A 17,465-nucleotide genomic window follows, 5' to 3' on the forward strand; every position below is an offset into this window, starting at 1 on the left:
AGAGAGAGAGAGAGAGAGAGAGAGAGAGAGAGAGAGAGAGAGAGAGAACTCCATCACACCAGGATAACAGAAAGCTATCAGTGTTGTACCAAAGCAGCAGTGGGAGGGGAGGCGAGACACAGTAGAACTCCTTCCCCACAGGCAGCCAGAAATGCTGCCCCAAGTCTTGAGTTTCAAACCTTTAACTTTCTTTGATCTACTCATCTCCAAACCCACCTGTCCTTTGCTCCTGACTGATCCTCCGCTTGAACAGTCACACACGCTGGCTGCTCTTTCTCCTGGCTGGCTCTACCCCGCTCCATCTGGATCTCTCTGTTCTGCCCTTCTAGGGCAGTGCAAAAAGTCACTTCCCCAGGCAGACCCTCCCAACTCTGTCATGTCATTCAGTCCAATGAGTCCTATAAGACTGATAAATAAAACTCTTTTCCTTGCACTTGATTCCAACCAGAAGGTCTTCTGGGAATTGCATTGCTAAATACAGGCCCCTCTGACCTCTCCACCCCTGCAATGATAAGCTACTTCCCCAAAGGCAGCTTTCATCATGCTGGCTTGTTCCCCACTAGTCTCCTGGTTTTCAATAAAAATATCTAGCACAGTGCAGATGTCCAGTAGACATACTCTGGGGCCATTGGATGAGCAGAACAATGGTAGAACTCAAACTGTAGTAGATTATCTGATTGTCCCTGGACAAAGGTACTTATATCCCACCGGGTTGATTCTCTGGGGTCTTGTTTTTTTTTAAATAGTATTTCATCCAATATCTGTCCTCAAAAAGTATGCCTTGCCATTAAGGGGAGCTGGGTTTAAGCCCAGGCTTTCCCACCAATCAGCTACAAGTTGTCTGATTGCTCAGAAGCTGTTTTACCTGCTTGTTGTGTAAACACCATTTCCCTGAATTCCTGGGGGACTGGAACAATCCAATTAAAAACACTGGGCACAGTTAGGGAGACAGATCAGACTGTAAAGTACTTACCATGCAAGCATAAGGTCCAGCATTTGATCCTCAGAGCCCATGTAAAATGCCAAGGAACAGTGACTTGTGCATGTAATTTCAGCTCTGGGAAGGGAAGCCAGCCAGACTACCCCATCAAGGGTTCCAGGCCAGTGAGAGACCATTTTTTTCCCCATAAAACTATGTGGACTCTGCCAGAGGAATTATACCAAGTGACCGGTTTTCACTTTCCTAACCTACAGTATGTGTGCAATAGATTTTACTTTTGAGTTCTTTGAATAAAATAATATAAAAATGATATAATATAATCCCAATAGCTGGCTCATAAAGTTTGATAATTATTATAATTATTGCTATTGGTCATTGTTATGATAATTTCTCTCACAGTATCTAAAATTCTCAGCACCAAGATAATTTAAAATGAAATTCAAAGGAAATGTCCCTGAACTTCTTTTCTGGAGCACAGAAAGGAGTCCCACAGCTCAAGTTCACGCCTACAAGGCTTGCATGTGGTTGTTAGTAACAGCAGGGGGCGCTGTTTCCTTAATAAAGAGCCAATAGGACTCACAGCGGCTAAGACCACTCTGGAGTTTAGCAGCTTAATGGACAGCAGCAAGCTCCCTATGGCAGGAATTACAGGTTCTGAGCAGAAATCTATTGGTACTCTTGAGTTCAGAGCCCTGAATAGCAGGCTCATTTTGTTTGACTTTATGCTGATTCCCGCCTCCGCGCCCCTCTCCTCCCTCCCCCCTCACCCCACCCCGCTCCTTTTCTAAAATCCCATTTAGTCAGTTTTGATTCTGGGGGTAGAACTCAGAGCCTCACACTTGCTAGGTAAGTGCCCTGTTGCTTAGCCATCTCACTGGCCCTCTCCCTTTCTCTTTTGTATTACCACTTAATTTTAAGAAAGGGAAGGTGCTGAGAAATTAGACCCTAATAACTAAAAGGACTTTTCTCCTTGTGGTTGGGTGCACTGCCACCAGGAGACAGGAATAAGATGAAACAAGCAAGATGAGGAAGAGGAGGAGGAGGAGGAGGAAGATGAGGAGGAGCAGGAGGAGGAAGAAGATGAAGAGGAGCAGGAGGAGGAAGAAGATGAAGAGGAGGAGGAGGAGGAGGAGGAGGAAGAAGAGGGAGGTACAGGGGCTCTCTGAGGAATGTCTGTTTCTAATTCCCCTGGTTAAAGTATTTTGTATTTTCAATTAGTTTGTCCTTCTGTTTTCATTCTGACAAGGACAAAGTGAGTTGAAGTTTTCCAGTTTTTTATCCACATTCATCAAGGTAATGTTTTCAGATGGCAGTGGTTTCTGAATTGCCACAAGGCTCGGCCTTGGTCCTGTTCTCACCATTATTAGCCACTCAAAGAAAGCCTTAGACAAGCCTATCAAATGCAGGCACGTACAGTATCTGGCCATCTCACTCTGATCTGGAAATCACTGCCAGAAGCCTTTTCTGGCCACCTACTCCAGTTTGGGTGCTCACCCGGGCTCTTAGGTCTGCTATTACTCTTACCACGGCTCTCAGGTGGCAACGTAACCGGTCTCCATGCCTGTCTTAGCTAATGTGCTAAATGAAAACACAAAGTCCTAAAAGGAACAGTACCTCACTGTGATTTTATGTAAAAGGAAATTTTACAGAAAAAGGATAACATTTAGTTAATCAGATGTAAAGTGTGTCCTAGTCTTAAGAACTTGGCATAGAAGGATGGGACCGGCTGGCACTAGCTTCACAGATGGGCCTCAGAAGACACAGACCTGGGGCAGAGGCAGACCCAGGGTGGGGGAGGAAGCCATCAAACACTCAAAGTGGCATCCTAAACAGTATTAAAAGGAAAACACTTTTCAGAATGTAGGCAGTGACGGTGTTTTCCACAGGTGGTTCTGGCTGCTCACGTCTGGAATCCAGGGATCCAGTGAGAAAGGTGCTTTGCTGAGCAGAGACTAAGATGAAGGAAGAGAGGGACACAGAGCCCAGAGCCTAAAGAGGGCCTCACTCTCAGACGATGAAAGATCATGAGTACCTGATAGCTGTGGCTTCTTGGGTGACACGGCCTGGTGGACTCTCACCTCCTCTGGTCCCGGCCCTCAGTGCCTAACCGCACTCTGAAGGACACTGGATATTATGTTTTTGTTTGGTTTGGTTTCTCTCAAGGAAGAGAAAAACTCCAAGGAGACCTGATGACAGCTTGATGTGATAATTGTTTGAATAAAGATTTCTTTGATGCCTACTATGTACAAGACATCATGTTGGACCTGTAAAATAGAAAGGAGTCAGGCAGTGTCTCAGCCTTCAGTGAAGTAAGCAGGGAGCTGATGACTCAGGGGACGAGCACATACTGTGGTATAATCACACCAAAGAGCTGTCTGGGAAAAGGGCCAGGGAAAGATTCTGAGGAATGGGAGTCTCCACCACATGGAGTTTCCAGGCTGCTTCCCAGTCCTCTGATCCCTCTTCTGGATTTTTACTTCTTCCAGACTCAGAGCCCTTTGAAACTCAGGAAAGGATTGCAAACTTTAATGGAAGGCAGGTCTAGCCAGTGTGCTCCAGGCTGGGGAGGGAAGGATGGAGTGTGGAGGGAGAGGGTACCTTCTAACACTGAAGAGGAAACCTTGAAATTATCAGTCATAACTTTCAGGCTGTTGTGGGGCCTGGCAGTTTGCAGCTCTGGGGTCTGTCTGCCTTGAGTTGTAACCTGTAGTCTAGGAACAGAACAGTACAATCCTAATCAGTTTGCTCCCTGGTTAGATGGGACTGGAAGAGCTCCACACGGAGGGCATTTCTTAAGAACACAAGAAGTATCAGAAAGGGCATCCTACGCATGTGGACACCACTATTGTCACTGCTTTGTATCTGAAATGGCATTTTTACCCTTAGCTACTCCTTGCATGTCAAACAGGTCAAACTAAAGTTCTCTTTCTTGAAAAAATTAAACAAATTTTTTTTATCAAAGTGCTTAAACTTTTAGCACTTTCAGTTTAGTAGGATCAAAATGAGTTGCAGATAAACATTCTTTTATTACAAAAGGAGAAGAAATTTTTTGCTTCAATAATACTGATAAGTTAAATGGCCTTGACCTTATTCTTGTGTGTAGATGACAGAGGCAGGAAATACCAAAGGAACTAAAACAGTGTGGCCTGTCTAGAGAGAGCAGCCACCATCACACCCGGCATGGGTGATCAGCCTTTATGTTATCATACCACCTATTTTTTCTAATAAATTCAAGAATCCAGTGGAGCTTCTAGGCTGCTTCCCAGTCCTCTGATCCCTCTTCTGGATTTTTACTTCTTCCAGACTCAGAGCCCTCTGAAACTCAGGAAAGGATTGCAAACTTTAATGGAAGGCAGGTCTAGCCAGTGTGCTCCAGGCTGGGATTAACAAAAGTGAGGGGTGTGTGTGTGTGTGTGTATGTGTGTGTGTGTGTGTGTGTGTGTGTGTGCATCACATTCATGCAGGTTCCTGAGGAAGCCAGAGAACATCAAATTCCCAGGACCTGGAGTTACTGGCCTTTGTGAGCCATCTGAGGTAGGTTCTGGAAACAGAGCCTCAGTCCTGGAAGGGCAGTAAGAACTCCCAACCACTGAGCGTTCTGCCCAGACCCAGAAATTCAGATCTTGAATTAAAGTCTCCCACGTTCTTTTTCTATTACTGTCAGCTGAATTCAAACACACACACACTATACTTACAGACTAAGGACTTTATATCAGCCGTTGTGTTTTCAGAATGGCTTAGTCAAAGATCTACGCTTAACAGGATACTCAAAGTCTATCCCTAATTGCTCGTTGTCCAATCTCCTGGAATTTACCTTTAAAAGATTCCTCTTTATTATTGCTTTTTATTATTATATTAGACTCCCCTCAAAGATTCTGGCTCTTTTTGTCTTCTAAGGTCCTCTGTATAGGCCAATCTTTCTCCTATCTGCTTGAGGAACCTGATGCCCACTAATCAAGTGTCAATCAAATGATGCACACCCAGTCCTGTGCCCCTCTGCCAGGAAATCTGGCTTTTACTGGCTCTTGAATACATACCAGCTACCAACATTGCCACAAAGCCCAGCTCCTCTTGTCTTCATCTGGAAAGAGCCTTGCTTTTAGGCAATGAGTTATACACTGCATTTTAAAAGCTGCAACTAGTTTCCAAAGACACAAAGAAGTAGAGAGAGCAGTAGAATGGGCCCAGGTCTGTCATCACGATCTCAGTAGCTGTCAGCCCATGAGCGAGCCATTTCCTGTGGATCAGACTCATCCCTTCATCAAAGTTATTTTGAAATGAATTTCTGATGCTATGTATTTTCATCTGCAACTATTTCTGGATACTCTAATAAATGATGCCTTTATTTCAGCATGGACAACTTGTAAGAGTATTTATGGAGGTAGACAGGCTGGCATCATGAATCCATGAACTTCTTATCTCACTTCACGGATGACAGAATCATAAGCACTCTTAGTTTACCCGTGTCTTTCCTTCCAATACGATTTTGTTTTAGAAATGTAAGCATTTCCATTCACTTGTAAGCGTTTTGCATTTCTCTAAATGAGAACTCTTATAACAAAATAGCCCACATGTAAAACAACAACACTTTACCTCCTGGCACACACAAACCCAGACTGGATCAATAGCTCATATGTAGAAGATAATAGTTTGTAGCTTTTAGAAGAAAACACAGCAAAAAATTTCCAAGAGTTTCAGTTAGGCAATGGATTATTAGATATGGACCCCAAAATGTCTGAAAACAACAAGTGTTGATAAATTGACAAGTAAATTAAAAACCTTTGTATACCAAACACCATTATCAAGAAAGTTAAAAGGACAATTTACAGAACTGGAGGTTATTTGCAAATTCTATACCTAATAAGGATCTAATGTATGGAATAAATAAAGAATTTTTATAATACAATAAGAAGAAACAACTAATTTTAAAGAGTCCAGGAGGAGATCAAAATGACCAAGCAGAACGTGTAGATTTCGCATCAGTCATCATTAGGGCAACCTAAGTCCTCGCCACTGTATACACACTAGGACGGTCACACTGAGACACTGAGAGCACTGAGGAAAATGACAAGGATCTGGGGATCCTTGTCCATGTGTGATGGGAATGTACATCTCCTGTGAAAATAGTTTGGTGGAGCCTCAGAAAAACTAAACATAGATGATCTAGAAACTCCACTTGTAGGTATGTATACAAAACAATTCAAAGCAGGTGCTCAAACAAACAAACCCATGTACGACCTGTTGGTAACAACATGCCATGAAATGGATGAGATAGGAGAGAGGAATAAAGGTCTACCAGAGGTGAAAGGGCGAACTGTGGTGTAACCATAGGATGGATTACTATTCCTTGTGAAAAGCAAGAGCTGACATATACTATACAATGTATAAATCTCAAAAAACGGGCTAAGTGAAAGGTATCAGACATAAGGGAACTACTTTATATGATCCATTTATATGAAATATCCAGAATAGGACAGCCATAGAGAGTAATATATTGGGGTGGTGCCCAGGGAACAGCAATCAACTGCTTAATGGAAAGGATGGAGTTCACTTTACAGTAAAGAAAAGTTCTGGAACTAGATGGAAATGCATGTCATGCAACATCTTCAGTGTACTGAATGCCAGCAATTTGTTTGCTCTTAAATGATTTATTTTATGCTATATGAGGTTGATTTCAGTTAAAATAAAATAACCCAAACTTAAAATTTGACATATTTCTTTAATCTCAATACCTAGTTGGTTTAAATGTTTTATCTTTGAAACACACACACACACACACACACACACACACACACACATGATCATTTTCATTGGTATATGAGAAGATTGATACATTCTAGACGGCATGGATAGACAGATAGAGCCTTACATAGATTGCTTCTCTCTCTCTCTCTCTCTCTCTCTCTCTCTCTCTCTCTCTCTCTCTCCCTCGTTTTAATTGAAGCCATATTTTTTTTTTGTTTTCTGGTTCCTATTTTTGCTCTCTGTAGGGTTGTTCCTCGTACCTCTTGAATCCTACACTTTCTGTAATTTGAACATTAGATTCTGAGGCTTCATAAGATACTTTGTTTTGTCTTTTGATAGCATGTTTTCCTCATGGATACATAATGTCCAGCTGTCTTTCTTTAATATGTGAGAATCCATGGATGACCATTGACTAGAACCACTGTGTCATTAATTTTATCAGGGATGCATGAAAGTGTCACATTCTACTTCCTTCTGCTTTGATTAGCTACAATTCTCCCATCCAGAGAAATATCCTGGTTTACAGATATAATGTCACTATGTAGCCCAGGCTAGCCAGGAACTTGGAATCCTCCACTAGGAATGTAGGTATGTAACAACACACCAGACCTGAAACAATTGTGTTTAACATAGCTAGATCCCTAAAATCTTGACAAAGTTGTCCTTTTTATTTTTTCTATAAAAACATGGATTGGATCATCATTAATACTTTCTAATGCTTTGTATTATTATTTACATTGATGCCCAAATTGTCCCTTTTTTAGCTAGTGGGAGCCAATTATGGGACAATTTTTCAAATGTCTTCAGACCCATTTTGTTCAAGCCCTAGTCGTTCTAGCTGGTTTTCTGGCTATCTGAAGTGATGATGTCATTTCTTCTTTTAGATCTGGAATTAGTCATCTTTCCCTGGGATCATCAGCTTTCTTAAGTAGTTTCACGCATTTAGCGGTTTCCAACTGGAAGGCTTGATTGGGAAGAAAATCCTACTGGTGGTGTAGCTCAACTGGTAGAGTGTTTACTTAGCATGCATGAAGACCTGGGTTCATTTCCAGCACTGCAGTCTCAAAATAAAAATCAACCAACCAACCAATCAATCAAGTTCTCTGGTTCTGTGAAGAGTATCTGGTTGTATAATTTAATGATCATTCCTTCACTACAATGTCTAGAAACACCATATAGAATAAAATGGGCCCTGAATCTTGTTGAAAATAATGCTGCACAATTTGGAAGTTCAAGGAAGGCACTTTCTTTTAACTCATCTTTTAACTTCAAAATTAGTCATGTGAAGTGAGAATGCCCTAAACATGTCAGTCACCATGTCTGGGTTTCATTCACTTCACTTAGTCATTAACGCTCACAGCATGCCACAACCTGGACATTAAGGTCATTGTCTTAGTGACAAGGAAGCTGAGGTTCAGAGTCAATGGAACCACCTGATTATGGATGGCAGAACAGAATATATGCTGAGTTCTAGTCAGGAGCTCTTGACTTGGGAGCACGCCTGGGTCTACCTAGAAGGCAAGTGAGGTGGACAGATGTGTCCTGAGCTTCTCAGGGTCCATTTCCTTCTATATGGTGTTTCTGGATATTGTGGTGAATGCTGTTATCTTATTTTATGTTTTAAAAGTTCTTATGTAACTTTAAAAGGTATTTTTTTACTGAAAATAATGACATTTTACTTTCTACCACCTTAAAGAAAAGCCATACCTATTTTTGTCTGCTTTATGGAAGACGTAGAAAGTCAAGGATCTTAGTGGAATCAATTTTAGGGATTTTCCAGAGAGGACTGCAAACTGTTTATCAAATTCTCATTGATTTCTCCCCCACGGGAATTGTCAACGACACGGGCAGAACAAAAAGGATTTTCTTTGTGCCCTCTTTGCACCTTTCTGAACCAATACCTTTGGAACAAAACTCAGAGCAGTCCCCCAGGTCCTGAGGTTACAATCTATAAGCTTCTCTCTTTTTTGAATTAGCCTGAAATTATTCAGTCCACTTAACACTTCAAATGAGGCACTCTCCCAAGCATTTTGCAATCATTAACTCACATGTTCCTCCTGTGAAACCCTTATGAGGTGAGTATAAGTATTATTGCGTGTCACAAATGGAGAGACAACATAGAGGGGTATGTCACTGGCTGAAGGCGGTATGGCTTGTGAGTTGTGAGGCTGGATGTGTCTGATCTCTGCATACCGCCTCTCCAGCTGTGGCTCTGCAGCTGTGGCACTCACATCTACAGGGCTGGATGTTCTGGGAGCTAGTCTCTATTGGTAAACACTATCAATGAAAAAAATTCTTTCTAGACCCTTCAATTATCTCACCTGACTCCAGATTTTGAATCAAATTCATCAGTTCACACCTGTCTTCTTCTGGATGCCAGATGACCCGAAATTTGAAATTACGTGTTTTGTTTTGCCATAATCAGATTTCATTCAACAAAAGAAACAGAAATCTTATTTTAGAGCTAGACCCTGCTTGCAGATTCCCAGACGCTGTAGTACAGCCAACATCTGGCTGAAAAGGCAATTACATTTCAGGTGTTTTAGCGGGTTTCCATGGCAGCAGCCCCTGACCATTTATGCTTGAGTCTTTTACTTCTAAATATGGCTTTAAAGACTGTAATCATGATGCATCAGGGATCCTAATCTTAGTTTTATACTTTACTGCTAAAAATCTTGCAAAACAAATAGCGTTACATGCCAAAGTTAACCAGACTCAACATTTTACATCTTAAGGAATTATACCCTTTAAAAATATTTTTTAATTATTTTATTTGATTGAGATTATAATATTGTTGCTTCATTTTCTGCTTTCCTTCTCGTTCTTTAAACCCTCCAATATACCCCTCCTTGAATTCTTTCAAATTAATGGAATATATATATATGTATATATATAAATATATATATATACTATTTATTATTATATATTATTAAATAATATTTTATATACACATATATAGCCTGCTCAGTTTACATAATGTTATTTGTAGGTATGTCTTTGGGGCTGCCCATTTGGTATTAGATAACGAATGAGTGTGCACTCCCTTTAGGATATGTGTGTGTGTGTGTGTGTGTGTGTGTGTGTGTGTGTTGCTCTCATCATTCCTTAATTGACTACATAGTTTAGATTTGAGGCCTGGCAAGTGCCCCCTACCATATTGGCATGTCTATGGCATGTCTATTTTTGTCCTGTTCAGCTCTTGTTTAGGCAGTCATATTGGTGAGACTTTATGGGTGTAGTTTCTGACATTCCTAGGAGACACAATGTCACAGCAGACAGACTTCCTAAAGGGAATACTACTCTTGTCGGCTAGCATCCATTTGGTGCTCACTGAAGTCAAAGAGTATTGAGAGTTGTACTGTTTTGGCTTCTCAATAGCACTAGGAGACTAAGACAGCGCCAATGCCAATGTATATTTCAGATAAAGCAACTCAAGCCAAGTGACAGCAGGCCACGTTCTTAAAATCAAAGTGAATCATCGACTCACTGAAATTGGTTTGATAACCAGAATGTGAACGAACTTTTCCGAATGTCCTCTCACATCACAGGAACAGAAGCTTAAGGCATTCTGTTCTTTCTGTATTTGTGCATAAGTAAGTATTTCCCAATCATGACTGAGCTAGATCATGAACAGTCTAGGGCCCAGTGCTTCGTGGAGCCACAGAGGTCCGCCATGGGAGAGGAGGGGCTCTTTCCAAAGAGATTAAGTTGGACCCAAAATGAGGAGCTAAGAGAAGTCCTTAGTGCCTCAGCTGTCACATGGGGCTTAGCAAAGACTGTCTGGAGGATGCAGCAAACGAATAAGTAAATAGTGGGGAAATCTGGCGGCAAGTCCAGGGGCGTTCTGAGTATCAAAGAGATGATATGCTTAAATGCGGGTCAAAATAAGATGACTTCAGGGAGACACAAGAAAAATAGTGTGATGTCAATAGGAGATAGCAATAGAGCCTTCCAAAGAAGCTTCTAGCTTAGGATTCTCATGAACCGTCTGCTGCAGCCTTGTTCATTTTCCTCATGAGAGGAGCTAGACCCCAAGGGTAGGAGTGCCTTGACAAGGACACCACCCTGGAAACTCAGAACAACATCTGATGGTGATAGACAACGCTGTTCTATTGCAAACCACGTCTAAGCTCCTCCTCGCTGCTCAGAAGTCAGCTCAGATCCCAAGGCAGACAAAAACGAGCTCTCTCTGAAGATGCTTCTCAAATAACAAGTTAGCATCGCAGCGCAGGAGAGCTGCTCCAGGGGCACGGAGGAGAGCTTAGGAAGTCATCACACTCAGCTTGGGGCATGCCTGCCTCCGCTGTATCCACAGGCAATGAATTTAGTCCTCTGCTGCAGAGGCAAACTGACTGGTTTGAAATGGCAGAGTGTCTGTGAACCCGAAGAGTGTGGCGATGTAGATTTGAACAAGATTCAGTTCAACTCGGGGCTTCATGCACCCATTTTCTTTGAGACTTGGGCCCCTGACTCTGTTTTCAATCTCTCTGAAAGGACAGAGATTGTATCCACCCATTTGAGAACATTAGGTGAGACAATTCATCTAAAAGCCGTTCTGCCAGGCCTAGCGCCCAGAGCTTAATACACGACGAGTATTGTGGCCACAATGTGGGATTGCGAGTTAGGAATCGGAATTTTCATGTCCTTCTATTCTGTAAGATACCACAAATACGCTTTAGCTCTGAGACTGTTTCTCGCCTAAGGCTTTTGGGTGAGAGAATTATGTTAGTTTGCTTGGACCACCAGGCAAGTGCCATGAGTTGTATGGTTTAAATAAACAACAGACTCTCCTTTGTCCCTTCTCTGGAAACTAGGAAGTCCAAGCTCAACACGCTGCTCGATTCGCTTCTGACGAAGCTTGCAAATGGCTCACCATCTGACCACTCGGGTGTCAGACCATGCTTCCACTTTCATGATCTCTTTTTGCCTTGACTAATTACCTCATGCCTGATACTCACACATGGAGATGGTGGGATAGGGTTTCAATATTATGGGCACAGGTCAGTCCATAACAAGTATAGTCTTTCTAATTGTTATTTTAATATTCTATCAATATGTATGCTGCTGTTTTCTTAGTCTTTTCCTTGGTTTTATATATTCAGACTGTTTTCCAGATTTTTGTTGTTGAGACAGAATACATAGCACATGCTGGCTTTGAACTTTTAAACCTCCTGTTTAGCCTTCTAAGAATTCGATTACAGGTGTGTATCACTCTGACAGGTTTCCAGAGGTTGTTTTTAAATTTTTCTAGTTTCTCTAAAAGCATCACTTTCCAAAATGTTATAAATTACCATTACTTCTAATTTTAATTTTTTAATTAATACACAAACTTTTTTTTCGGTTTCTGACAATGAGCAAGAGTGAAATTTTCCCATGCTTCTTTCCATGGAAAAATATCTCAACCAATTCAGATATTATTATTAGCTTTTCATGCTTAATATAGCCCTCCAATACTATCCTTCAGTTTTGTTTATTTCTACTTTTCTTTGAGTGACAAGCTAATCCAAAAGGCAAGCCCCAGGCAATATTGACTTTAGCAACAACAATCACCATTCATTGAAAAAAATGTTTAAATATTATATTTACTTTTTAATTATGTGTTTGTGGGGGTCTGTTATGTCTGAGTACAGAGGAGGACCTTGGATCCCCTGGAGCTGGAGTTACAGGTACAGGTAGATTCTGGGAACTGAATTTGGTCCTCTATGAGAACACTATGCTTAATTGCTGAGTCATGTCTTCATACCTCGTTATTATTATTATTATTGTTAATTTGGTAGTGTTTATTTACTTTCCAGAGAAAATGATAACCCAGTAAAGGAGTTTTAAAAAAAGCATACATCTTTGTGTCTACCTCAGGGTTTGGGGTTGGCCTTCTCCTGACTTGGTATGAGAGTAGCATCTCTTTCCCTCTGGAAACCTACCCTGGTTCCTCTCAGCCCTCACTATTTCAGACTCCGCGTTGGTCCACTGTGTTGCCCTCTCACGCCTCTTACATTCCACTACTTCTTCCCACAATGCTCTTCTCCCCAATGGAACAAACTCACCCAGAAACAGGGTCTCGGCCAGTAGTGAATATTGACATTCCACACTGAAGCTCTGTAGGAACGGAATGATGAACAGCTTTCAGGGCGCTGTGCATTCAACAACTGGACCTGCAGAGCTGAAGGGATGAATTAGTGGTGGTGGAACTTCAGAGAGAAGCAGGACGGGGGTGGGGTGCGGGGGATGACACAGGAATGAGATGAACCATCCATGGAATAGGATTCAGGGAATTCCCATGAGCTCATGATGTCACCTGCCAACTTTCCCTCTTCCTAACTTTTACACTTGTTTTGGGCAATGACTTCAGAAACATGAGTATGCTCATCAGATTCATCCTCTGCAAACACGTTATCTCATCTGTTTTTTTTCTCTTTGTATACACATATACACATGACACTTTTCCTTAATAATATGGAGAGCTGCAGCTAATATCTCCCCATAGCCATGAATACGTCACTGTGAGCTTCCAAAGGATGAAGACATCCCTTCCAGAATCACAGTGTAAATTTAAAATTGATATGACTTTTTAAAAAATGTAACCTGCTGCTCACAATTCTGCTTCTGTCAGGTAAGCACTGATTAGTGAGGTTCCCTGTGGTACAGGATCCAGCCTGGAGCCAGCCTTTGCATTTTGGTATCCAGCTTTCTAATCTTAAATGTGGAACATCTCCGTCTCCTCCTCTCTTGGTGTGAGTCGCTTAAAGGAGACACTGGGCTTATCTTGGTTTGGATCTTTGCTTTACCACTCAAGAGCCGAATGACAAAACTGCTTTACCCCCTAGTCTCAATTTTCTCATCTGCTAAATGGGACTAACAATACAAGAAGTCGAGGCAAGATAGCCATGAGACAGAATAACAGGAGAAAAATGAATTGATCATTCAACAAACCCACGCTGCCCTAGTCCTCTACCCATGTATCTGGAACCTTTTAGTGATCAATACATTTGATTACTTAGCAACAGATAAGTGACTGGTGAGCTAGGGCTAGATTCCTTTCTGTCACATATTGCTATGTGGTCTCAAGGACATTGTTTTGCCTCTTAGCAACCCTGATGTCCTTGGTTATTAAGATGGGGCTTTCAGTACCTTCCTCCTGGGGCTGAAGGAAATTACATGGGCAAAGTGCTGGTTGTGGGTATGTGCATCGGGGCACTCGACTCCCACCTAGCCTTTCCCCTGTTCATTTGGAATTATCCAAATGAAAATAAGGTTTGTGCGCATTAACTCTGGGGGCCCAACCCTTCCAGCAGGTGCAAGTAATGGATACCAACGCCGAAAGCTGTTTAAAGATGAAACTGGAAAACCTCACCCTCCCTGTGGATGTTTTCTCTTACCAAGTATATTTTGGAATAATCTCCTCTTTGTTGGTCAAATAAACTGTCACTGTGGGTGTGGTGGGTTCGGCGGAGGTTTAGGGTGTGGGTTGTGAGACTGCAGGGGTGGTTATGGTTCATTGTTGATTGAAATTTGAGTCTGGACTGTGTGACCTTGGTATCATCATGGAAACTCTGGGGGTGAATGGCCACCCAAAGCATGACACTCTGGGGCTTGGCACGGTCCCTCCTGGAACTCGTCACCAGGTCTGGGAAGGGCCAGATGTCAGTTCAATGTCACCGCTATGGAGAAGCCTTTCAGAGGGGTCTGCATATGATATTGGCTGTTTCTAGGGGCCCTGTTCTCAGGAGCTGCAAGTGTAAACAGAGAAAGGAATGTGGGGGCACGAAATGGGGTAACTGGTTTGGAAGCTTGAAGCCAATACACTCATGTAACATGAAGAAGGGGTACGAGACATGACACTATCCTGCCTCTGAGCTCTCACAGGATCTAGAATCTGGGTTTGAGCTTTAGGTCCCTGTCAAGCTGTATCATATCCAAATGGCATGGGCGAATGCTTTTCTTCTCTTGAGTATCAGCTTCTAAGTGTATGAGAATTCCTCTCCCCTGTGAGTGTAGTGTGATGCCACAAGATGCTGCCTGCAAGGGCAGGATAGGGCAGGGTCTGGTGATGTAGCCAGAATGAGGTAGGGTCAGGATGGGGCAGGGTGGGGTGATGCAGCCAGGGCGAGGTGGGTTGGTGTAGGGGGGATCTGGATGGATACCTCTGCAGCAAAGGAGACACAAGCATGTATCTGAGCTTTCTCTCACACAGGCTGGATTATACCTCACCTTCCTCGAGCCTCTGATTGCTCATGGGCAAATTGCCTGTAGTAATGCTTTCAGATCTTTGTATCTGTAGGTGTCACATCGGTGGGTTCAACCAAGAGTGAATGGAAAATACTTGAGAAAACTTGTATTGGACCCATGTAGGTATTTTCTTGTTATTATCAGTAAAAAGTCTAACCCTTGATAGTATTGGGTATTAGAAATTATTGAAATTATAAGAGAGGGTTGTCCATAACATATATGCAAATGATACGCCATCTGACATTAGGGACTGGAACAGCCTTGTATTTTGGTATCTGTGGAGATTTCTAGGGCCTATTCCTTGTAGATCAATGGTCTCTTGTACTTGGACGTTTCCAAAGGCTATTGAGAGAACCATTTAGAATGTATATTATCTTACATAAAATGTCATTAAGATAATTATTATTGTTTGAAGCTTTATAAATTTAGACTCAGCCCCACTCAAAAATAAAATGGTTGCCGTAATGTTTTCTGTTAAACACCCAAACCCATAAAGGAAAGATGCATTAAATCAATTCTGCAAATGCCATGGCCTCATCCTTGGTCTGTACCCAGTGCAAGACAAAAAGTGGTCAATGATTTTGAACTTGAGTGAGTCTACTGTTGTAAGCATACACCCAAGCACAGTGGTCATCACCCTCTGCTGCAACCTTCTAATACAGCTCCTCATGTTGTGGTGACCAGCCACAAAATTATTTCAAAATAATTGCTACTTCATAACCGTAATTTTGCCACTGTTAGGAATCATAATGTAAATATTTTTGGAGATAGAGGTTTACCTAAGAGGTCATGACCCACAGGTTGAGAACTGCTGCTCTAGAGGATTTCTTTCCATCCATCCACCCTTTGCCCAGAGCTATGTCAGCCATTCACATATTTGAGCTCCACCATTGTTCCTCTGGAAACCAAGCAGCTGCTCAGCTGTCTTACCCTAAGATGGGCATGCCTTGTGGCCTGTCTCACAGTATTGCCTGGTTCATTTGTGGATGGTAGTAAATAGATGCCCTGTGGCTCAGAAAAGCAGGCTGGAAGTGACCTTCTGTGACTCCGAGTCATGGGTTTGTTTGCAAGAACACAGACACACAAGTGGCCACTGACAATATGCACTCCAACATCACATATGGGGCATATTTTGTTCAGAAACATGCCATGTTAGTTGTTGAAACCTTTTTTGCATTCCCTGAAACAAATGGCACCGTGGTGTATTTTCTTTTAAGGGGCAGTAAATAAAAGTCTTTTATGTTGACAATGATAATATTATATTCTACAATTGATTTGCATTTTTCTATTCTGTGGATCTTTCTGCTTGGTATAAATCCCCAGGCTGAAATGCACTGGGCCTCACTCAAGAATCAGCAATGGGTTTTGTCTCTGGCCTGGACAGCTATTCACACAGATTCTGACTGCAGGGATCTGGCTGTGCCCAGATGTGAAGAGGCAATGCACAGTAAGGAAGAAGGCACATGTGCATGCAGGTTTGGACAGGCGCCCATGGAGCCTGCAAGGATTCTCCAAGAAGGCACCATCAGCCTGATCTCCAGAGGGAGCTGGTTTGAGCAACATTACCCCTAAGCCCTGCTAGCTGGCTCCCCAGGAAAGCAAGAGAGCACACAAATGCATTTTGGGGATTTGTGGAAGAGCTGAATCCTCATCACTTCCTGTGGGCCTTCCTGAGCATAATAAGATCCTCTTTCTTGCATCAGCCAATCCAGGAGCTGCTGGTAAACCATGGCACAAGCTTGAGCCAGAGTTAACCTTAACCATTGACCACCACAGAGCTCTTGTCCTGTGCTAAGCATTATCTCATTAAACTCTCACCACAATCCTGCAAGGTAGGTGCTGTGCTACCACATTTTACTGATGAGGGGAACCAAGGCCTAAAGTTTCACAGTGGATAATTTGCAGGAGAAGGATTTAAACCTCCAGGCAAGTCTTGGGGTAGTTACTGGTGACAGAAGAAAACATTTGTCTTGGGAAGCCATCTGTGGAGATCACAAAACCATTCCTATACCTTGCCTTGAGCTAGCAGAACGAAAATGTCCAGAATGGAGTGGCTGTAATGGGGGTGCAGGTTGCATTATTTAGTACAAATGAGGCTCTGTAACTTCTTCATATTTAGACCAAGGCTGTGTCCCCTCTGCTCTTCCTGTGGAGGTTCTTTGGAGGAGAAGGTAGAGGATATTCAGTAGGTATGGCGAAGCACCTTGCGCTTAGCTCAAGAAGTTGGTGATAACTTTACCCTTAAATCCTTAGAAAAAAGAGCAGACGTGTCCACATCGTCATTGGTAGAAATCCGCAGGCATAGTGGTGTCTGTGCCGATAGGTGAGGGCAAACAAAAGTATTTTCTGGATACTCAGCTTTAAGTTGAAGTGTCTGTGGCTAGATCAGCACAGAATACTTGTTTATTGTGTTTCAAGCACTCTGTCTTCTTTTTTTTTCTAGCCTAAGGAAGACTCACTCAATAAGAGGAGTAGATGGGGGAGGCTGAGACATGGTTTCTCGTTTTCTTCTTCTTCTTCTTCTTCTTCTTCTTCTTCTTCTTCTTCTTCTTCT

This window comes from Grammomys surdaster, unplaced genomic scaffold, assembly GCF_004785775.1.
Source record: "Grammomys surdaster isolate TR1022 unplaced genomic scaffold, NIH_TR_1.0 126121, whole genome shotgun sequence".
Lineage (NCBI taxonomy): Eukaryota > Metazoa > Chordata > Mammalia > Rodentia > Muridae > Grammomys > Grammomys surdaster.